We start from the raw sequence: 17,904 nt of genomic DNA, 5'->3' as shown, positions 1-17,904 counted from the left end.
TATGCGGTATAATACTGTTCATAAGATCTTTTATCCAGTGATGTCGGGAAACAAAAACAAGCACAAAATGGATGCTGCTAATGTCAGTTAGATACTTTACCGGATGAAATCCTTGTTGTTTTTTCTTTGCATCGTTTTTGTCTTTCGGTCTGATAGGCGACATTAATCAGTTTTATTTTCACGATCAGAAAAAAAAACGGCGTCTGGTCCGTTCAGGCCACAAAGAGTCCTTACAAGCTTTTGTGAAAGTGCAAATCAGTTTAGGCAATTATCATAAGAGTAATATGAAGGGGAAAGGAGGAGGGATGCTTTGCCCAGTGGTCCACTTTAATCTGTTAATCCGTGGATCCAAAGGGGGCCTGGTTGGACATAATTTAGTACAATCTCACTGCCCCGCAAAAGGCGATAAGGGGGAAAGCTGCAATGTGCCTCAAAAAATGGGGGCTTTGTTTTTAAATTCGTGCCATGTTTGGAGCAACGCATTATTTGTTTGCATGCACCCAGGAGTTATTGTTGGAAAAGTGACATTGTCAAATGTACACAATATTATACAGACTTTATTTTTTCTTATTCCGGAAACATGGCGCGAGACATTTTCTAGTATATGGAAAAGGATATTTGATGGCCTGTGAACTATAACGGCAATAAAGAATCTTCAGAGAAGATTTGGAACACCACCACCATCACACTTTACACCCCCCCACCCCACCCAAACTCGCTTAAAAGCTTTATTACAAACCCAGCTTTGAAATAGAGGGATTAGGAGGCTGAAAGGGGGGTCCCACAATGGCTGCAAGAAAAGGTTTCATGCTAATGAGGTTAATGCCCTTTTGTATCTCTGGACTGCACAACTTCATTACTCCTATCTGGAGGAGCTCAGTCCACTCGAGCACCCCCCGCCTTCCAAATAAGAGAGAGAGAGAGAGAGAGAGAGAGAGAGAGAGAGAGAGAGAGAGAGAGAGAGAGAAGGATTTCAGAGCCGTCCTGTTCAAACTAGATAATTATATCTTTTCAAGTTGGCACCGAGATAAAGACAAAGTGCCTTGATCCGCTGCAAACAAATTTGGCTCACCATAGCGTTTTATTATTATTTTTTAAATGTGGGTAATTTTTAAATTAGTAAAGTGTTTAAATAAAAATACAAATAGAAAAAAATGATTTAAACATTTTATTTAACTCATTTTTTTCTATTTATATATATTATCTCCCCCCGTATAGTTTTAAACAAAAACTGAAGTAATGGGAATTTCTTTTTTAATTATGAAAATTTTGAGTGTTTTAAAGTCTCTCTATTAGTTCTCACTGTATGATTGGAGAGTTAAGTATTAGCCAGTATGATCTAATATAATAGAACACCAAAATGGTCTTATTGATATTTTATATGCAAGGACTCCTTATCAGCTACAGATGTTTTATAGGATGTCACGAGTATACTGTATTGATTTATCAGCTGTGAATTACATCATAAGACCAGTATTATTTTTTTTCCCAATAATAGATCATACTGCTTCATCGCTCGTTCCTTTTTTCCAATTCTATTCGAATTCAATTACATCATGATCTTGTCATAGTTCCCCATTGATTGTTCTATTATTCTAGACTGATCCCATTCATCCGCATCCCAGGAACAGTGAAAGGTGGATTATGAGCTCGACCTAAAGCGCTATGAATATCCTGCCACGAATTTCCTTTTAACCAACAAGCCTTCTGGGCCGTTGACCTCGTGACCCGCTTACCTAAACTCACAGTGCGTTAACACGTCGGAGGAGGAACATTAACTGCAATGCCACGCTTATAGAGTAAAACAGCGATCAATCACTATCAGTTCCTTCATGTCTGGCTTCATGCAATGCACAACATGCTCTCAAATAACACAAACACGAGAGAGAGAGAGAGAGAGAGAGAGAGAGAGAGAGAGAGAGAGAGAGAGAGAGAGAGAGAGAGAGAGAAGAAGTAGATGGTAAACCCTGCGCCTTTCATTGCGCAAGCGATGCTCAAAAACTGGCCGTCATTTAAAAACAGCCTCCTATCAAATAACCCCAGTGACCCAAACCTTCTAATCGGCAATTACTAGACTTAATTACATCCGCTCATCCGGCTGAATGGCACTTTTACTAGGACGCAGGACGCACTTAGCTCACAGGATAAAGCCACGCATTGACTCACAGAACCTGGAAACATTGCATAATTGTCAATATGAAGATTAAAAAAAGAAACAAGCTGCCATTAAAACCCGCCGCTCCAGATTGACAGTGTGCTATTTTGATAAATTGAGGACGCGTATCCACGTAAATCAGACCTTTGTAGGAGATGCGTCGCACTTTTGACTCCACTAAATGACTCGTATTTTGTGCGCTTAATAAATACTGAGTAAACAAACATTTAATATTTGTATTTACACGAGTATCAGCAACACCACTGCGTCGCATGTTTATTCAGAACAAAATAACTTTTCCCATGTGGTGGATTTGACTTGGATACTTATAGACAAAATACTTATGGTCAAATCACGTTATATCCTTATATCAAGTCTCATAGTTTTTATTTTAACAAACAAAGAAATTCCTCATTGAAAAAAAAACAAAAAAAAAATATACGGAACAATTCCGATATTAACACGTGTTTTCTGCATAAATCCATTTGTTGTCTAAAATGACAAATAATTATCATTAGAATATCAATCATATATCAGTGCCTTAACCTTGCAGTAAAATGTGCAGGTAAACAAAGAGGGAAATAGTGTTTGATTACATATGCATATCGTTACATTTTTTTTTTTACTACGCCTAATATTTATTCCTTTGCGTGTTTACTTATTTATTTTATTGATCAGTTTAGTGAAGTCAAAAACAGAACCGGTTTACACGGTAAACTAGGCGTTTTATTATCTGGATCAATACAGACTACACATCAAGCACAGAACTGAAGGCCAATTTAATTTCTTTTAATTCTCTCCTCTGTGTGTCTGCTCATTTTCTTTTAAATGATTGTTTCATTAATTAGTGTTTACTTGTTTACCCCCGAGCAGTGCGTTTTTCATTGACTGAACATATGTTTTTAGACTCTAGCGGACTTCCCTGGAAAGCAGGATTCCGTCTCAGAGGGTTTTCCCCCTTTAAATAAACAATAACTAAATTAAAGGCGCAGAGAAAGCAGCCGGCTCACAGGCTCAATGAGATCGACAACAAACTTGCTTTTTCTGTTATACCAGCTGCTCTAAACACCTAACATTAAAATGTTTGGTTCAGTAATAAGGGGAAAAAGGCTAACGAGCAATTAACACCCACTGATTCAACATGTTTTTTTTTCTTCCAACACCACTCCACATTATATTTATATTCAAGTTCTTATTATAATATCTGTTTTTTTTTTTTTTTTTAATTTAGCCAAGTCTATATCGACAGAAACAGACACAAATGTTCGAACTAATTTTCCCACTCTTAACCTCATACATTTCCAAAACTTTAAAAATAAGTTGTCCTCAATTTTTTTTTTTCTAAACTTCTCCAGCGCATAAAGTGCTTAATAATGAGCTGATTATTTGGATCATGTGTGTCTAATGAAAAGTTCTAACTCTACATGGCAGTGGTTTCCTGAGACCAGTGATGCTCTAATCTAACTGACTCTTGAGCACCAGTAAAGAGACATAAATCCCACTAATGTCATAAATCCCTCTCTCTCTATCCATATGATCCATAAATATAAACCATTTGATTCTCTGTAAAGATACTTCTGATGCTCCATTTACTGTAATGTGCTCAGTGAAACACATACTACTCCAGTGTTTGTCGCATCTGATGGTCCATCTTATTTATCAGGTTCTCCATCCAGTTCTGCTCTGACTACTGAATAATTCAATACTACAGCAATACAATGTAAATAATCCATATTTACCAGAAGTGTTTCCACTTAGAATTGCATAAGCAGTTTTTGCAGTGCTAACTTTTTTTCTAATACATACAATTTATAATATTGTGAAAATAGTGAAGCTTTATTATGAGATGGATTTAAAGGTAAAAATACTTGGTATTTGGAAAAACTACAGTGTCTGTCTGTCGCTTCTGTTGTGATGTTTGTAAAACGGGTTATTTTTGTACAAAAACAAACAAACAAACAAACAAACACAAAACAATAACTGTAATCGGGAGGAAATGCTATTTCAATCGAGTGAAAAATAGACACACACAAAGATTGGAGAAAAAATAAATTGGCCCACGCTAAACACAAACACACAAATCTATCTTCAAGGAGCATTTACAGTTTTACAACAAACACTCCAGTCATCCTCAAAAGGACCAGCCAAATGTTCTCACAAGATCAAAACGGTCAGATATTCTGCTGCTTATGGGGACATTCGGTCCACAGCAACAAATAAACACAGACACACACACACACACACCACACACACAACACAGAGGATGTTTTACAGTGGTGTGTTTACACAGAATGGAGATTGAATCACGGCTCGAGAAGTGGACAGCTAAGACAAATTGCAACGTTTCTGAAATTATTATTGCTTTTAAAATACTAATAAGAGAAAATTAAAGTGTTGCAAAACATCTGAAAAATATTGGCTAGGTAGGAAAAGAGTTTGGCGTAAAATCTCTTTAAACCGATATGTTAGAGGGTGTTTTCATTATCTTATTGGTTATTGGACATTCAGGAAGTTTGGTATTAGTTTGACCTACTGCAGTCTCAGTCAAGGCTAAAAGCTTCAGCAAATAGACTTTAAATTAAACCCTAATTAAAAAAAGCCTGACATATAAAACTCTGTTGTGCCATCTGTAGTGTCATGACTACCAAAGTGTGTCGCTTGGTCAACGCAACAAAATGACATCGTACTCAGGACAATATACTGTCTAGGCAAACACACACAACTTTTACACACTTGTGTGTTGTGGCAAATGTTTTCATTTCAACCAATCAGGAGCAGCGAGAACTTCACTAAATATAACAAGTATATTATAAGTGTTGTTTTGAATAACTCACTACATTTCTAATTAACCAGATGAAAGCTACACTTCACACCGCTAAATGCTCGATTCCGACTGTTCAAAAACACTGACCGATTTTCTATAACAGAAGCTCTAGCAGTAGCTCATGCATTTGTGTTAATGCACTTGTTCCAAACACATTATATTTCTGTAGGAGCAGCTCGGGTTCCTGTACAGAGAGGATGATTCAACAGTTATGGAAGGAGTCTCCGGTGTCGGTGAATTGTAACAGCGAGAGCTAAAGCTTTATCCAGGTTTTCAGGATTTTGTGGTTTCTTGCTAATATGCTAATATGCTAATCTGCAAATTTTCATCTTTTTCATTTTAAAAGGGAAAACAATGCTGTTGTTAACTAACTGCTGAGGTATAAGAGGAGTAACCTGTGCTCTGTGTCTATTACCTTCCATAAAAGCACATCCCAAGTGTTTTATGTCTTACATACCGCATGGTAATAAAGGTACACGAGTCAGAAAAGCAAACGAATAGATGCATATTAATAGCAATGGAATAGAAGTTCACAAAACAAGTGAACCGACGTGTGGTTTGGTCTGCACACGAAGACGCAAAATAACTGTCTTTTGCAACGTTAATAAATATACATCTAGCACATTTTTCACAGGTTTGTCATAGATCTTTATCGGATTGCAGACCAGCGCGCCAGAACAGCCGTCGCTCATAAAAACTGTAACCTGACATTTTTTGATTTACTAGCTACGCTAGATGGTCTGGCACTTCAACATGCTGAGAGAAGAAACCGATCCAGTTATACGAATAGCTGACAAAAATGCTGATATTATTGCGGTCCATCACTCTGGAGTATGACTATATTTAATAAAGCCTGAAGCGTTTACTAACGAGCGCCTGCAAAACACTCCACTGACAAGCCAAAGGAAACTGTACACATCGCCACACAAGCTTCAACTTTGTAACCCCAGAGTTTAACAGCACACCGAGGGTTAGAGGAGTGGAATCTTTTCCTCTACAGAGTGCTGCAAAACCACTACCGATATAGTACGTTCTCATGAATCTAAAGGTGGTAATCAGCTAGCGGCAAGAATCCTCGTTAACCAATAACAGTGCAGCAGTGCAAGCCAATTAACGTTAAACAAATGTCCTTATAACGCAGGAGATTACACAGAGCTGCTGATGCCACGTGATGCTTAAATCTTAATAAGGTGTAGCCATAATAATAGTTAAATGTACTAAGGCCATGAGATTAACAAATACTTCAGTATTTTAAAATAAATCAGAGACAGCAGATGCATTAAAGCATTCAGGCACTAATAACCTGAGAGCACACTGATGACTTATTGATGCAAGTGGCACGAAATATCAAAGAACGATCAGGGGCATTGCAATATGGATGTACCAGTGAATTTTCACACCGATTGGATCGCACCCATCCGTCCCGGCCAACAAAATAACATGTATTAAGCATGAGGTTCCACAACATATTAAGTCGTGGACTCGAGTTACAAAATTCCTGGCTATAACGTAAAAAACCATGAGATACTTAGTTTGTGGCCTTGAAATATTAAATGGAGGCTTCGATATATTAATTCATGGTCACGCCTTATTAAAAAAACAACCCACGGCAGCTCTGTAATATAAATAATAAGGAGAGATTATTTTCATGGCACAGATTTCTATTAGGTCTTTGTGTTCCATTTAAATCCAATCATCAATGAAATGTAGCAGTGTTTATAAAGCAAAGCCTCCTATAAATGTAGCCTCCATTTTTTTGTCAGTCAGGACCTGTAACTCTAATAAACCATTCAGGATGTGTTTATGTTTACAGAATATGTTTTAACGGCTGCATCGAGAGCATGCCGAATTTTCATGCCTCTGACAATCCGGTAAGAAATGTTTAAAAGAGTGAGCAGAAACTTGCTGAATCGAAAAGCGCCGGCTGTTTTGTCTCATACGGTGAACAGAGAGCAAATCAGGCCAATTCACACAAGGGTGTGTGTGTCTAAGTAAGAGAGAGGGAGAGAAAAAGGGAGAGGAAAAAAAAAAGTGTGTGTGTGTGTGTGTGTCTAGTTCCTCTTTTCTACTGTCCAGTCACTTGCTGTCCTTTTAGGGTACTCCAGAGGGTAGTTAGAAGGTGTCTCGTTCTCACCACGAATCTAATTAGATCCCTGACTGAGGTCTTAACATTTCTTTGAAGAGAGAGAGAGAGAGAGAGAGAGAGAGAGAGAGAATGAACGCTGTTCAAAAAGGTGCTAAAACACCATCTCTCTTCCCTTTCCTCACTCTCCTCCACCCTCACCCCATCCCGCCAGCCCCCTCGGAAGAAAAACAAAGAGCGGCGAGCTAATGAAGTTGGTAATTAAGGAGCTTCTGTCAGGCACAATAGGTAATTAGACATTCGCTTCCCTCCAGTGCTGGCAGTCCAGCCTCATCAGTGCTTGGGATGACCAAGCATACTAGCCTTTCAGACCCCCCTGAAAAGGGAGAGGAGTGCTAATTTTCGCCTCCTCCTGACCTGGACCTGCTAGATCTCCTCAGGCCCAGAGTGTGCTGTATCTCCTCCCACATTCTGTATCGTGGTTCAGTGTGATTGCTAAAGTCTGTTACAACATACACACCAGGCACTCGGGTAAGAGAAGATCTGTGGTCAGATCGTTAGTATAAATACGCACAGCGTTTCTGGTTCGAAATCCCAGAACCAGATACTAGATAGAAATGCAATTGCTTCTTCCTCGGCACGGATATTTGCATAAACTTGCGTCGGCTTGTGCGCAACAGTAAAACAGTCAGGGATGATTATTGTTACGAGAAGCTCATAAACAGCTCCATGAACATCTTTCACCTTTAGAAGCCACTCTTGTTGCGCGTCTATAAAACGCCATAAAACAAGTAAAACGCTGTGAAATGAGTGTGTATGTGCCTCTCTCAGCATTCTGAGGGAAGCCATTCTAATTATCACGTTTCCTTTAGATTGCTCGACCGTGGTGGAGATAGAGAGAGTTCACTTGGCCTCAATTAAGCATATTTATCTCTGATTATCCGACGGTGAGATTTCTGTGCGGGCGAAGAGATTATTCTAAAGAGGCGGCGATACGCGGGAGGAGCGGTATGTTCAGACGAAGTGACATCTTTCAGCCGGAGAAGAAAGGAGAAATGAAAGAAATGGAAATTGAATCAGGATGAGATGCAGTTTAAACTCCCTTCTGTGTTTCTCCATACCGGTGTAAACATAGCGAATAGCTTTTTCCAGTCACTGGAGGATAACACAGATATGAGACATCTTTCCACAGACAAGTAAACAATGAATTTACCTTTTCAATTATTTACAAAGAAAATGGTTCAGAAACTTTTAACGTGACACTCGGCTATTCCGTCACGTCTTCGGCTATACAGTGTGTTTCCTCTTCTCTGTCCCTAAACTGAACAAAAAACACCCCGTATGGTTCAGTCTTTGGTGTAATTTTGATTTTTATTACACAATACATACTAAAAGCTACATTTTCTTTCTTCTCCAAAGGCATTTTTGGGGTAAAAAAAAAAAAAAAAAAGAAAGACACCAAGAACAATCATATAAAAGCTGCTAACAAAATGGTTCATGAACCCTCCAACTGAACCAGGAAGAAAAGGCCCTGCGATCGCTTCTTCATACTGTTTGTTCTGTGTATATTATTACTGTTAAACTAAACTACTAAAAATTGAGGTTTGGATTGATGCCAAAATGAAAGCACTGAACCCAAACCTATACGGTTCACCGTTTACTTCTGAGATGTTGTACTAACAAAACTTTCCTACAGACGAACATATGGACAAAGTGGTGGCAAAATTCTTCACTAGAAATTCGCCCTTGGGCTCCTGAACATGAAGGAGTACATTTGACCTTACTGTGACCTCGACACTGTTTGGCTCAGTTCCAAAATCTAATCAGTTCATCTGCTGGTTACAGAGATGAATGTATACAAATCCGGCAACCACACGTTCAATCCGGAAACTTAACGACACTAATACTAGCATCTGAGGTGTAATAAGGCATCTGTTATTGGCAAATAAAACATGCGCAAAAACCACATTGTCTTATATGTACTATATTTTGCTCAGGGTTAGATTAAATGTTAAGTCTATTTTGCGCTCATTCCATTTAATAATCCTCTGAGCGCTACACCCCTGAACTCTGTGCCAATCTCTCACATACTGTAGATGTGTCAGGGATCTGGTGCTTGAACGGACCTCTTTGATCTGTGGGTTCATTTTGACATTCCTGGTAACCATTTACACTGTTTAGACGAGACGTGCCCCGCTGCGGGGCACAACACCTGGGATTTGAACCGCTGACCTCACGGCCGAAGCTCGGGGATCAGCGCGGACAGACAGAATCTCTGCTCTTCATATCCTGTTTGGCCCCCGGCTGTGCCGAAGCATGTAGTCAGCCCTGGAGACATGTCACCTGTGCCCAGGTAATAGCAGCCATAACATAGGAAAGGGAAAAGGTCGTAGGAAGAGGAGCACAGCTGTGTCCACAAGTGGAAAAGCCTTGTATTTTAAGGCGTCTTCAGCTACCCAGGCAATTTTGGCTGATAATATCAGACAATACAGTAATGTGATGTGTTTGCACTGCAGAAAGCATTTCAATAATACAGGCGTGGTTTCATGAATTCTTCAGGACATCTACAGGTTCTCAACGTGGGACCCAGGAATCCCCCGGAATCACGAATAATTTTTACATTTAACTCAATGTGCAAAAAAGGAATCACAACCCACCGTTAGTAAATACTAACAAGTAATAACTATTAGCCTGTTCGACTGGTTACATACATACATACATACACGTGGGTTTGTGAAAACTTATTTTACAGTTAAACAGCTACAAAGTTTGAGGAACCAGAAACGTTTGGCTTATGCCCAAGAGGAGTACATTTTTCTGAAGAAAATACACATGAACAAAAATAAAACGTAGGTTACTCATGTAACCGTGTTCTATGAACTCCGGATAACTGCCAGGAGCAGAGTTTCAACATCTGGATACCTTCCTTGCACACACATGTTGAGCCCTTTAACACAGTCTTGTGGTGACCATATGACACTATAAAATGCCATTAGTATTGGCTGACGTTTCCTTTGGAACATTCTCATTGAGTTTGGGTTTGTTTCCGAGTGATGGGGAACCCTGACGGTTATCCAGAGGTCAGAGAAAATGGTTACATGCGCGCTAACCTAAGGTTCTAGTTTCACCTCGGCTAACCAGAGGTGGTATTTCAGAACCTGGCTAATCTATACTGCTATGAGGAACCGACGCCCCCGACCGACTAGATGGGTGGTTAGACAGGACCATCACATTCACTCCAGTAGAAAACAACTGTGATCTCATATGCATAGCACAGACAAAGTAGGCCACTAGGTCCATCATGAACCTCATCTCACCAAGGCAAACCATGGCCAGCGTTGGAAATAGGTATGCTAGGGTGAATTTTCCAGTTCTTCTGCTACACCTCATGTGCTTCCTTGACAAGACCACACCCGTTTGCTTTGTCTGCGCTATTCAGATTAATCCGATAGCTCATAGCTGATTCAAGAACATTGAGATCAGCAGCTCCGGAGGACAAGTTCACCTCGATGGAGACAAGCTAGAACGTAGAAAAGCTGGAAAGGGAATGTTGGCAATATCGAACAAATGGTATCCAGGTGTTAAAACATCACTCCTTGTGGTTAGGAGGGATGATGTTACTTTCTTCTGAGAGCACAGTGGAGAGAAGGTTGCTGTACTGAATGTCAGTGATTAGTCAAATGCAAGCAACAATTGCTGCAACGCTGCTAAAATAACATGAAATTAATTCAATAAATTCTGTGTTTCTATCTATCTATCTATCTATCTATCTATCTATCTATCTATCTATCTATCTATCTATCTATCTATCTATCTATCTATCTAACACACACACACACACACACACACACCCCATTTCTGGATCTCTCCACTTCCTTAGAAGTTTCTGGAACCTCTTAAGAAATCTGCCGTTCTTTGATACATGACCTTTAATACATGTGGTTCTAAAGGTCCTCAAGAAAAACATGCAAAATGTGTCTTCTCACTGTACCCTGCCCTTAAATCACATTTTGATAAGCTGGGCTTACGAGCCTCTCCTCAGGAAGAAATAAATGAGTCATTCTGAGCTCAGCGTGCTTTCCAAAACAAAGGCTGAAAAGGAGGCTGGAATTTTTGGAACGTTGTCTGCTTCCCAGCAGGTGCCTGTCAGCTCCCTAACAGATGTTCGACATACTGCTTCCTCCTCTTGCATTATTCCATGCCAAAGAGCCACAAGAGAAAGCGAGCGAGTCAGCGAGCCAGGGCGGCGCTCATCCCTCACCGTCCGGCCTCGACCCTGCGCCTCTCAGCGCCACCGCCACGGGGGAGATAAAGAGCCTTGGACTGCCTGCTTGAAGGAATCCTAAATAGTAGTGGCTGTAAATCAGGCTCCCATGGACCTATGGGTAGCAATTATCTTTTTTCGCACTAATAAATCCCCTCCCCATCGCTGATAAGGTGGTGTTCTTTCTGAACCGCAGAGAGGAAAGAAAACAAAAGCGTGCGTTTAATGAGGGAGGAAGAGTTGGATGAGGTAGTGGGATTTTTTTTTTTTCGGTTCAGTTTCCCGGTTCATTGGAGGCCGATCATCTTTAGAGCTCCTTTTAATATGCTTTTGTTCCTGGTTCATTTATATCTATCGCACACGCAAGACATTTTAAGAGCCCGTTGTTCATCGCAGGTGCAAAGTGTCTTTGAAAGTGCGAATTTTGATACAGATCCTCAGAGTTTTTTCGGATATCCACGATAACGAAGCGCCATCTAAACTCTTGGTAACGTTCAGCGCTGGAGCAGCTCTGTGGAGACTTAACCTGTGAGGAGACTGCTGATCTGATAGGACGCTTCTATGATTGTATCTTTCAGGTTGATGTATTCTTGGATGTTAAGCCGTGTTTTGCAGCAGGAGCTGGTGTTTTAGTCTACTGATATCTACATGAAGAGCCAAAATAAATGTTTCAAGCCAAGAAAAATTCAAGTACAAGGCAGATGCTTGCGTTGACGACGCATTATCCTTCTTTTGATATGCTCACACCTATGAGCTCGCACCTGCTCATGATAAGAACGGCGTCATGAATAGAAGACATAGGGTTGTTCTCTTATAGGAAAAAACATGCCGGCGTTTAATTCCTCGTACAACAAAGCAATTATGAAAATCTTGTATCAGAAAATGTACTTCCTGTTTATTAATTTTTGGGCAGCTAGAAACAGTTGTTCTCTAACCAGGTCCACTTTTTTAACCAGAAGCTAGTAAGAGCAACAAATAAATAAAACAACCGTATTCCTGAGGAACCCCACACTCCAACACTCCTTTATCCTGAAGACTTGAGACCCCTTCCCTGAATGCAACACTCTGTACTTTGTAATTATTTACTCATATGGTAAAGAATAAAACAATACAGAGTTGCCAGGTCTGTGATTTTCCCACCCAAATTAGGTTAGCAGTGCGAACAAGCTGAGATTTTGTTCCTGTGATGAAACAGTTGAGGTGTTTATTTCATGACTAAATAAAGCTTTGACATAGAAATGTCAGTATTATTGATAGCCCAAGACCAAATGCCCTCCGTAACCCATATCGAAATAAACTCCTCTATCAGACGCTCGACGAACGACGTGCTTCTCACAAAAGCATCGGGATACTTTATTACGACCTAATTAACAATTCCACACGATGATTAATGGATAAATCTTCTTAATGTCTTCCTTATTGTTGCAGATCTCTGAGCGTAAAGCGAGACCAGGTGTGTTTGCCAGTACAAGCCACAGAGAACAAACATCGATTAAAAAGAAAGGATGGAAAAGAAAGAAAGAAAAAAAAAAACAACAGAGCACAGTAACAAAATCTGTTCTCCTGCTTTTTTTCCACAACTTCTTAGGTTGGGCCCTTGTTCCTGGTGAAGACTTAAGTTTAACCTCGTTAGGAGAACACACACACACCAGATAGATAATTATTCCTGAGAGGATCAGCCTCACTAATACAAATTAGAGTGATAATGAAGCCACTGAGACTGGCCATTGCTGCTCCCTGAACATCACCAATGGTGAACTATTATCTAGAATTAGAGCGTTTGTTTACGTTGTGCGCTAAAAGCCTTTTTGCCGTTTATAAAAGTAGTCTAGGTTGCGAGCGTGCGGTTTCATATAACTGGATTTATGGGAATGTTCGTATTAAGAGGTTTGTGTCTCAAGCTATTTAACATCGTTCGGGGAAAACGAGTATTTGGAAAATAGCAGAAAACCCTAATCTTGCTTCTCGTAAACGATCGGTTTGGCTAATAGGCACAAGTTGTATGAATTCTTGAGTGCTGTGTATTTAGGCTGAAAAGCTGTTTAAACAAAAAAAAAAAAAAAAATAGAAAAAAAGAAAAAGAAAAAAAAAAAGGGAGCGATGCTGCCGGGCGCTTGTAAAAGTTCAGTGTGAAAAGACAATTCACGTCCACTGTCTGAAACGCATCTGGCCTTTTTATGCAACGCGACGATTTAAGCGTGCTGAAAGTCTACTTCAAAAGATGTTCAAAACTCTCCTAAGGCAGAAGGAAATAATTCCTTTTCTTAACATTTCAAACTTCACTCAAACATGAACTATAAATCCGGAATATTTCCCCCTTTTTTTTTTACACTGACAGATGGAGATTCTCCCTGAGGTCAAGTGTAAAAACTGACTGATGAAGATCTAGGTGTAAATCTCTGCGAGTGTAATACTGCTGCCTCTTACTGAAAAATAACAAGATTATATAACACGTGATTACATGAAGAACAAGCACCAGTGCCCTGTTTCAACACGCCAAGACGTATCGGATGAGTCGTGCGAGAAATTAACATGTAAAACACGTGAAAATTATTCACATGAGACTTTTAGATACGATTCCTGGATTTTCACGTGATTCACAAGCTATCCGTTTCTCACTTGTAAGTCGACTGAAAATACAAGAAGTTAATCTAAAAAAAACCCCAAAAACAACAACAACAAAAAAAAAAAACGGGAAAATGAGCTGTGAAAATGTAAACACTTCCAAAATGAATCAATAATCTGGAAATATCATAATCTGTAAATATACCTAAACGATTGTGCAAATACGAGTTGAAAAATGAATCATTAAGTAGAAAATAAAAAATAAAAAAATCATGATTTGAAAAATGTGTCATAAAAAAATTTAATTCCAAATTAAAAAAAAAAAAAAAAACAGATACAGAACAAAAAACATACAAAAATAAAAATATACGAATGAAGTGTTTAAGAACCAAACAAACAATACTTTTCTGTAGTGGATATATTTTAGACAGCAATTATACACTTTGTCCAAAAAAAAATAAATAAAAAAAAATAACAAAAAAAATTCTGTAGAAACTCTACAAATATGATTTAATTAATTTTAGGCCAAAATTTTGAATTAAAAAAAAAACAGAACTAGTCTAGGCGAGTAAAGGTTTTGCTTGCGTCTTGTTTGTAAGCTTGATGACCTGCCAACCGTAGTTCTGTGGTTTCACCCTTTTTTTTTAAATCAACCTCTCAATAAAAAAGAATTGTATCAGACAGCCTCTTTTCTTGGCCTTAGAACAGGTTAAACAAACCTTGCAGTTTTATTACACACGCTCCACTGAGCATGCTCAGAAATCCACAGTGCTCAAAGGTTACAAAAAAAAAAAAAAAAGGAAGTTGAGGAGAGAGACAAATGATGGATCTCACCCCACCGAAGGGGCTTGACATTTTAGCCGGAAAGGTTGATCGGTGCCATCGGCTGCCAATTAAAGAGCGTAATAAAGTCTTTAGAGAGGACGGAATGAAAATCCACACCCTCCTGCAGCGGTGCTGTCAAAGAATGTTCAGCGGGGCTGAAAGGACGGGTCTATTAAAGCTTGTGTCGCACGCAGGTTTGACACGTTTTTAAAGCCGTTCGGATTCCCGGTTTAAGACGCCTCTTTGGTTAAAGTGGAGGGACGGCGAACCCGGCATGTATGGGAGATGAAGAACCACCTCGAACAAACCCAAGCCTCATATAACATGCAGAGAAAAGAGCCAACGGGGCAATTAAAGGCATCCTCTGACCTAGCGGGCACGTCGCTTGAAAGCCACAAGCCGTAGTTCCTGACAGGGGAAACTCCCTGAGCTGATAGCATCTCTGGGACAGCGCTAAATAACCCAGTTATATATTTTCTCCAGGCTCCACAGAGTGATTGAAAGGGAGTGAAGGAGCAGATTTTGGCCTGAGGCAAAGATAAGCAGTACTAGGTGTGTGAGACGAGTCGGGTCCAGCAATCGCTCTGTGATCTGGGGGCGGTGTTTAGTGCCGTTGTAAGATCCGCTAAACTGGCCCTAATTTGCCCCGTTGTAGGAGGTGTGTGATGAAGTGGAAAAGATCCAGCGGGGGGAAGAAGAGGCCTTTCGTCTGTCAGAGACAGAGTTAAGCCTCGGCCCGAGGGCGGCACACTCGACCGAGATGAAGCCAGAGATAGAAAAAGGGGAAGAAGGGAAAGCAGAGGATGAAAGATGGTCCACACCTGAGAGTTAAAGCTCACTCAGCGAGCCACCATGAGATGTTTCTTCTTTATTAAGCGAGTCACTCAGCAGGTGAATTATCTATTAATGAACAATGACTCATTTCACAGGTGTGCAAACTTCAGAACTCTAGCTACCATTTACACAAGTGCGACTCTAACCAAATGTTCTATATGTATCTACAGCTGTATCTACAGCTTTTAGGAAACTCTGCTATCCATTCTGTGTTTTGTTTGCGTGTGTGGTGCGATTTGTCTTCTCAAATACGACACGCCGTCATTTCTCAGAAGCCTCAAATTCAAATCTGCGTCTCAGATCCACACCCTGGCACCGCGAGGATCCGGAGCAAAGCCTTTACCCGTCTCCGGTCTTCCTTCGCGTCACTTTCCTTACAGCGATGATGAATTCCAAACTGTTTGCTCGGATGTTGTTGAAAAATCGACTAACAGCGGCTTAATATCTGCGGAATTATTCTTATTATTTTTGTAGTCGTCTAAGTGTCAGAGCTAGAACTTAACTAGCTCTAAAATGTAAAGTGTAAAAGCCAAAGGATGTTGCATTCTCTGAGGTAAACATCAGGACACGACTATCGATGGATAAAATGTACACATTCTGTTAAAAATACTCGAACAAAGTGTTTTTTTTTTTTTTTTGTTTTTTTGTTTTACATCTTCACACACACACACACACACACACACACACACAAAAAAAAACTTAAACAAAAAGGATCCATTTTCAACCATCCTTGATGTTCAACAACCTCAAATCTGGGTTGGCAGAACAGATGACCACAGAAGAACCTGGAAGTGTGTCAGAAAGAGAGAGAGAGAGAGAGAGAGAGAGAGAGAGAGAGACAAAGAGAAACAGGAACATAGAGCAGAGAGAGAAACTGTTTATAGTACATGAGTGGTTTGATTGTACACGGAAGTAAATTTCTGCACTGATTTTCTTTTCACCCCGTGTACACACACACACACACACACACACACACACACACACACACACACACACACACGGAGGAGTGTGAGTGTGCTTGCCCAGAGTGAATAATCTTGTTTTAGTTGGTCTGGCTGCATGTCAGGATCTCTGAATAGGACTACAGGCTCTCGGTGATGTTACGTTGTTGACTAAGCCCGAATCTGCATTGACGTCCAAAGCAATTATCCTGACTTTTGAGCTGTGAGCTGCATTTATTACTGCATAAAAGCCCTCATTCATTTATTACACATCTGATTATTTATTTAAGACTCCGGTGACAGGCGCTCACGTCTCGTGGCATTATGAGGTCGTCATTTCAGCGCACGATTTGGTGTCTGATGAACAGGAATGAGCTCATTGAAGTCACTGCGTATACAGTAACAGGTGCTGTAACATGATGTTTAGACAGATTCATAATGAAAGGTTCTTTAATATGAAGGGACAAAGTGCACATGTGCATGATATTAGCGTATACGTTCGCAAGAGTCGTACGGACATTATGGAAGCTCGACTAATGAGGTCTTAAATCCCTCCAGGATAAAATCTCCCAGAATAGATCGGGTCAGAGCGGCCGTGACTCTAATGCCTCCAAGCGGAGACCGCCGAAGTCCACTCTAGACCGAGATCCGAAACACACCAGATTCCACATGCTATTGAATCCTTCTTTAAAAATCCTGGCCTGGGTTTGTGCTCTTTGTGGAAGAATACCACGAATATAAATAACAAATAACAATATGAGCGAAAGTAGGGACGATTCTCATAAGAACGAAGACGAATAAAACAATAATATGCTTTTGCCAAAGTCTGGGCATGCAGTGCACCTAATGAACGTAATTACATTACACTAGAGAGCTGCTGAACGTTCGATTCTGATTGGTTAGAAAGTGTTGACTCATGTTCAATAACAGCAGCACCGACATCTGTTCCAGGTGAACGGACACACTCGCTCGAATACGTAAACATTATGACGTAATGTGTGGAACTGCTGAGTCTCCAGCGTCAGAGCTTGGTGCATTGTAACACTGTTTTTTTAAACCCTGACCTAATCAGTATCTTCACCCAAGTTCTCTCAGTATGGAAAAGCAGAATGCATCATGAGCCTCGGACACAAATCGGAGCAAAATCAGTTCCAAGAGCAGAAATAAACACACCCCCGAGACGAAAATCCCGTATTCATAAATGCAGTCTCATTCGCCGAGATTTAGCGATGTTAAGTGAAGTGTTCTCTTAGCACATGCTGGATTACAACACAAAATCCTTTCATTAGGCTCTCTCTTACTTTTTCTAAAGCACGAAGGTGTTTTTTTTCTCCCTTTCCCTCTAAGCTGATCACGAATGCTGGTCCAGAGGCGACCCCGGGGTGACAAAAAGGTGTTGCTTGGATATTTCAC

This window comes from Tachysurus vachellii, chromosome 6 (genome assembly GCF_030014155.1).
Source record: "Tachysurus vachellii isolate PV-2020 chromosome 6, HZAU_Pvac_v1, whole genome shotgun sequence".
Classification (NCBI taxonomy): domain Eukaryota; kingdom Metazoa; phylum Chordata; class Actinopteri; order Siluriformes; family Bagridae; genus Tachysurus; species Tachysurus vachellii.
This window is presented reverse-complemented; position numbering follows the sequence as displayed.